Here is a 6970-nt window from a genome sequence, read left to right on the forward strand (position 1 = left end):
AAGTTGTCCGTGCCGCGTGTTTCCTCCCCCCCCGCTGGGGGAGGGGGTGGGTGAGGAAGCGCAGGAGCAACTTGTTACTTGGCTTGTAGTTAAGCCGTGTCAAACTGAGCAAGGCAGTGCAAGTACAGTGTCATGGACGTATAACAACTGCATGGACAAATTGTCTTTTGCCACTAACTGCTTGATATAACCACGCCATTTGGGCAAAGTTACCAGATTTGAGTTTTCTGGCACCGCCTCTCCCATTTCAGTATTGGGTCGAGGTCGTGCTGTACGGCACGCACTGTCCTTCATGCATCTCCCGATGGTCACTTCTGAGTGTGGTTGTGTCTGAATTCGTTATCTTTAACCACAGGTGAACACCGATGAGCACACAGAGTTCCAGATGCTGAACCTCAGAGAATCCACATGTGACAGAAAGGATGGATAATCTTTTGGCTCAGCTCCAGCCTGGTGGAGCCTGCATGTGGTTGTTTCAGGCTAATGTACAAAAAGGGTACTGCATTTATTCTGCCAGGTTTTTATTCAATTTGCGTATTTGTGGCAACGGTCCTATTACCTTCTCTCTAATTGGCGTGGCTGGGGGTAGCAGATCATGCCTAAAAATCCATGCTTTTGAAGTCAGAAATTAACCTGTTAGTGCTGGGATTTTTTTAAACGAGGTTAGGCTCTGAGAAATATACAGACTCATTCCACTTTGAGTTCTATTACTTGCATGGGTTTGTAGCATTTAAGTACCATGGAAGGTCTAGGTTCTGAGAAAAAGTGGAGTGATAATCAAATATTACTCCAGGGGCTGCAGCCTGCCAGGTTAAAAAATTTCATTTTAAAACTAGGTAAACTAATGTATTTTCTTGATTAAAGGCAAACTCAAGTTGTAATATATGCATTAAACTTAAGTAAGATATACGTGGCTTTACAGTATTCTTATACATTATCATAGAATGGTTGGTGTTGGAAGGGACCTTAAAGATCATCTGATTCTTGGAACATAGCACCATGGGCAGGGATGCCACCTGCTAGATCAGGTTGCTTAGGACCCCATTAGACCTGGCTTTGAATGCTGCTAGGGATGGGGCATCCACAGGTTCTATGGGCAACCTGTTGCAGAATCTTACCACGTGAATGATACATACTCTATATCAGTCAGAAATACAAGTGTTGTGGCATGTAGCTGTGGCCAAGTAGAGGATGAAATACTGATGCTGTAGACAAAGATGGCATCTTGGATCTCTTTTCCCAAAACTATTTCCTGCCCCCTATAAATAAATTTGGTGCACAGAATGCAAATTCAGGTCATGGCATCATTGTATCTGTCTCCACAGAGAAGGATGTTCATTTGACTTGCTGCTTTCAAGTTCCACCTGAAGTTACAAAGCATTGCAATCTTCAGCTGTTTGTTAAGTGCTAAGCAATTTGTTAAGTCTGCCCTGTGCCAGTGTTGGGAGCACAGGGTGAAGACTGGGTGTGTATTTCTGTACCTGGCAGGAACAGGTCTGTCTGGCAGGATGCTTAGGGTGAGGGGGCATTATCCCGAGTGGAGAGGGAGAATCTTTAAAGGCCTGTGAGCCTTCCTGAATGGGAATGAACTGCTGAGGACACTGACAGTCTCATCGCTGTTGCATTGGGTGGCAACTGGCATTTTGTTAGAAGCTGAGGGATTGGAAGGCTCTGTGTTCAGTCTGCTCTTCTATTCAGCCTCCTTCACAGGGGCAGTCAGTTTAATTGTGGAGATGTGCACTGGAATTTTTGGCAGTACTGTTATCAGTGATAATGATAAATTCTTTATTGGCTACCTATTTGTGTCCTGCCTCAACAATTGCACTTGCAAGTGAGTACTAGAATACTTGATTTTGAACACACTGGTTCTTCTTCTATGCAGCACAAAAATCAGCTGCTTTGTGGAAACAAATGCTTGGTATTTGTAGTACAATTGTGTACATGGAGTAACTTGCAGTTGAAGGAAAGACCAGCATGGAAAAGCAGGATCCTGAGTTTGAACTCAGCCTGTTCTTGCCTTGCTGAGTGGTTTGGACCCTTTCAGTACTTATCACTCTGTAAACCATGAATCATGCGTACAAGGACATTTATTAAGATTTTAAGAACCTCTTTGTGGGGACAATCCTGGTGCCGTGTTAAAGTGGTGGTGGGGTTTATATTTTGCATAATTGATCACGTTATGATCTCCAATGTTTTTAACTGCTGTATTGATTGCATTTCTAACAGAAACAGATACAGACAAAAATATATTAATGTTCCAGTTAAATCCTATATCACATTTTTTCACCCACATTTTGTCATTGCAGCAATATTCAAATAAACCCACAAACCAACCTCAACAGAAAAGCAAGCTGTCCAGCCAACTGGCAATTAAATTGACATGTCTTTTTTTCTGAAAGGCCATATTCTTAGCTAGCCTCTACTATCTTGAGCACATGTGAGAAAAAAAAAATCACGGTGAAGTTGCTTGACTGGGCTTTGGGACTGCATTGTGTTGGTGATGCAATGACCGAAGTTCAGCCCTGAGGTTTTATGATACAGCCAGTGAGCTGGAGGTCGGGTTCAAGTTATGGTTTCGGTCTCCTGCTGTGTTTGTTTTGTTTCTCCACACACGGAAAGAGAACGTGCTGGGAAGTGTCACAGCTGTTTTCTCCTGCTCCGCCCCACTACTTTCAGTCTGCTCCCCTTTCTACCTGGACTACACCGTGAACAACTTCTTGCTTCTTTGTTGCTGTTATATATTACAACTCCCTCCAAGTTTGTGAAGAACCCCTAGTTAATTTTTGCTTTCTTCTAGGGGTTGCTCCCCACATCCTCCTAATTTCTTTTGAGAAGTTAGAATTCCCTGTAACCATCAGATAAAGCCATCTGTAGTGGATGGAAATGACAACTGCTTGTGTAGAAGGTCAGTTGTTACCTGTTGCTAAATGTCACAATGTCAACAGCTGCAGATGTGTATTTATGTAGGACAAAACCCAAGAATCTCTGTCAAAGAGCTTCTTTTTTGCACAGTTCCTGCCACTGGTTCTTCAAAGGTGTATTTTTTTTAATAGCTACCACCAATGAAGGAGCTAGATAGGAATGGTAGCCAGAGGTGACTCAGATGAGAACAGGACGGAAAAGAGAGAAGGCAAACAACATGTCTGTAATGTTTGCTGGCTCTCCAGTAATGGCTTACGTAAAAGAAAGTTGGTTATCAATTATTCAGCAGAGAATTTATATATCAGTAGAAACACAGGGGAGTGCTAGATATAACTGCACTGAAATCAAAAGGGGAATAAGGTTCATATATATTCCAAACATCAAGCAGATCTATGTAACATTAAGATTCCCACCCACCTTTACCACTTCTTTACTGAGACTCATCCTGCGTTCCATTAACTGCTGGAGAGAGTCCAGAGGAGGCGACCAAGATGATCAGAGGGATGGAGCAACTCTCCTGCAAGGAAAGGTTGAGACAATTTGGTTTGTTCAGCCTGGACAATGGATGGCTTAGGGGTGACCTAATTGTGGCCTTCCAGTACCTGAAGAGAATCTACAAGAGGGATGAAGATGGACTTTTTACAGGGGCATGTAGTGACAGGGCAAGGGGGAAAGGGTTCAGGTTGAAGGAGAGTAGATTTAGAGTAGATATGATGAAACACATGTTTACAGTGCGTGTGTGTTGAGGCCCTGCACAGGTTGCCCTGGGTAGCTGTGGCCGCCCCATCCCTGGAGATGCTCAAGGCCACGCTGGACTGGGCTTTGAACAACCTGGTGTAGTGGAAGGTGTCTCTGCCCATGGCAGGGGAGTTGGAACTAGATGTGATGATCTTTAAGGTCACTCCCAACCAAGGCTATTCTATGGTTCTAGGAACCATGTAATTCACCCCTCGCTGCACTCTTCATGTGCTGTAGCTCCTCAGTTAAATGCACTATTTCTATATAAAGCACATCATTAATGGGTTTTATTGACAGTTTGCTACAGAACAGCCTAGAGCAGGAGTTGGAGTGACTCAGAGTAGGAAAGGCTGTGCAGCATACAACTCCGTGTGCATGAATTTCCAGGGATAATAAGCCTTATTCTGATCATCTGAGTTCAGCTCCATCGACTTCATGCTTTGCCCTGGTGCAAATCAGATCTGTGCTGATGTCTCTGGTGCTGCTCAGGTTAGACTGTGGTGATGGGTGCCATGGCCTTACTCCTTTTGAACTCACTGACTGTCTAGGGCTGGCCCTGGGTGTGAGGAGGAGGGAAGCTGCTCCCTTGCAGGGAAAGCCCTGTGTCTCTGTGCATGTCTGCTCTCCCATTATCACTGACCTCAGTGCCATATTTACTTTTACCTGCTGTGCAATAGGTGCAGTATAAGAGCACTTTTGTCCTAGGCTAGGGTGTGATTCTGCTCTCTCAGAGCCTGAGAGTTGGCAATAGGTAGCAATAGGTTGCTCACTAACTCTAGGGTCCCAGAGGGTGTGAGCTGTGGGTCTGCCACTGCTTGTGCTGTGCTAAGCAGTGGTCACACACCAACTCTGGGACAACCTTAGTAGCAAGGTCTAAAGTAATCCTGTTTCAGTGGCTTAAAGAGTTGCTGCTGTGCCACTGAGTCACACTTGCTCACTCATAGCTTTCCCTCACTGCCAAAAATGCTTCAGCACAGTGTGTCTGGAAGCTAAGCCTTTCTTTCTCACAATCACGAGTGAGGACTGGGTATGAGTGTTACACAGGTGAAGCCATAGTAACTTGATTGCCTTTGGTTGTACATGTAATACATTATTTTAAGAACCATTTTTCAGCAAGACAGGAACTACTTAATTTCTTAATGATTTGGGGTCAAGTTTATCCCAGTGGGGATCTATATAGGGCTAATCAACAATGATAAATTTAAGAAGGAAAGAATAGCCAAAGAATATTTTTCAATATAATTTTTTCATGGAAAGACTTAGTGTTCAGCAGCAAAAGAGGTTAATGGTAAAACTTAGTGGGTATTTAATGGGATGGAAATTTCTTTCAGTGTTTTCAGATGTTTATAAGGTTTAGGTTAACTGGTAAATCCAGTAAAATCATTCTTTGTCCCATAGGTAAATGGTCCGTGTTGGACTCCATGCCTCTGTGAGGAGGAAGGAAATTTTATTCAAGTGTTGAAACAAGTGAGGTGGACTGAGGGAAGCAGAAGAAAAAGGCCAAGACCTGCAGAACTGTTACAGCCACCCATGCATAATGTTGATCCCTGTTTGAGAGATCAACCAGCATCTGACGACTTCCAAATCAAAGAACATCAATTAGAAATCATTGGCAATTAGTTAGTAGAGAAAAATCCAGGAAAAAGAGAAGGAAGAGATGCCAGTGAGTGAGGTCAGGGGGGTGTTCCAGAGAAGCAGCATGAAGAGGTGAGTTGGTGTGGTGCAGGGAATGAGGCAAGGAGGGAATAGGGAAGTTCGATTCCATGACATACAGCTGCAGATGAACAGCTGTTAAAGGGGACATACAAAGGCCTTTGGAAGATCAGTGCAGTGTGTAGGCTGGGTTTTGAAGTGTGGATTGAAATGAGGATATAAACGTTTTTGTTTCTTTAAGAATGAAGAGAGTAGTGGTGTGTTTGAGGACAAAGTGACAAGTCACAAGTTTGGAAATGACAAGTCTTTGCCAGAGCCATAAACGTGACCTTTGCTGGATGTGGTCTGATGCTCAGAGTATTTGCATGACCACATGCCCTTTTTAGGGTAGAATAATATACCAGTTAGTAACATGCCACTTCTGCATAGGTATAATTTAGGATGATTGAGGAAAAAAACACAAAGTTATCAAGGTATAAAAGGCAAGTTAGTTCAGATACTAAACATCTTGATTTTACTTTTGCATTTCACAGCATGGCAACAGAAGCATGGTAGATTTTCTTGGAAAATTAGAATGAATTCCAGCAGAAACCAATGCAGAAACTCCAGTTTTTCCTGAAAACTAGCCTCCGCTATTTCCCGTAGCTAAGTATTTAGGGCTTGCAGGATCAGGGCCTAACAAGCCACACATCCTTCTTACTGTTGGCTTGGGGTTTTTCTTATCTCTAGGAAAACAAAATTCTCCATGTCTCTGTATTAAAATGATTGGAAATTGAACTTAGGGGGATCTAGCATGTGATTACTTTTTTTAGACAGGATTTTCTTCATAGCTGAATTGGACTGAGTTTTTTTTCCCTCACAAACCAGATGGTAAGTGATTCAGTACTTTTAGCAGTAGAAAAATGATTTGTTTTCTTTCCTCAGTAGTTGGTGTGAATGTACTTTTCTTTATCTCTTTACATATTATGTAAACAGACTTTACCAGCATTTTTGTACATGGGTAACAGTCCTGATCCTGCAGAGAGCCTTGCACACAGGAGTTGACATAGCTCACGTAGAACTGTTTGCATGGACCTCATGACAGGGTCGTAACTGTATTTGTATCTTTATGTATGTACTTAAATTTACAACACTGTATGAGGATGCCAACACAATTTTAAATCCACAAAACAACTGAGTAACTTTGCACATTTTGCTTTCTTTTCACCTACCAAAGTCTCTGATCTCTTCTGCTATGTTCCTGTAGTAGACTGTAGTCCTTGTGGCTTTTGAGTTACGCTCAAAGCTTTGTCCTTATTATACAGTGTAAGTTCTTCCTGCTGTGCAGGGGGAGTGAGGTCTTCATTCACGTAACCTTTTGGATTTGTACTGGTGCTACTCCCTTCAGAAGGGATTGCAGTAACAGTGGCAAATATTTGGGAGAATATTAAAAAAAATTCACATGAGTATCTGATTTGTCAAGGTTATCTGCATCTATATTTGTTGGTGTATACATAATGTTAAATTGAACATACACGTAACCCATGTATACTTGTGTCAGCATACGGGTGTTTGAGGCAGAAGGCTCTGAAGTTGATACTGGAGTTACACTCTAGGCAAATACTGCATTACAGTATCCAGCCACTCCTTCCCTTCACAAGAAGGTGCCAATAAGGAT

General features: G+C 42.6%; 1 long non-coding RNA gene across 13 annotated transcripts in view; it reads left to right on the plus strand.

The window, feature by feature from the left end:
- Nucleotides 1-6970, plus strand: part of LOC108449637 — a 77906-nt gene that overhangs the window by 12191 nt on the left and 58745 nt on the right. For 11 of the 13 annotated variants that reach the window (XR_001865877.1, XR_001865881.1, XR_001865878.1 and 8 more), the window contains exon 3: nucleotides 356-496. This is a non-coding gene — a long non-coding RNA (uncharacterized LOC108449637). Of the gene's footprint in view, nucleotides 1-355; nucleotides 497-5058; nucleotides 5368-6970 lie in introns of all 13 variants that reach the window. The other 2 variants (XR_001865876.1, XR_001865879.1) reach the window with 1 other exon arrangement.

This window comes from Corvus brachyrhynchos, unplaced genomic scaffold (assembly GCF_000691975.1).
Source record: "Corvus brachyrhynchos isolate BGI_N302 unplaced genomic scaffold, ASM69197v1 scaffold279, whole genome shotgun sequence".
Classification (NCBI taxonomy): domain Eukaryota; kingdom Metazoa; phylum Chordata; class Aves; order Passeriformes; family Corvidae; genus Corvus; species Corvus brachyrhynchos.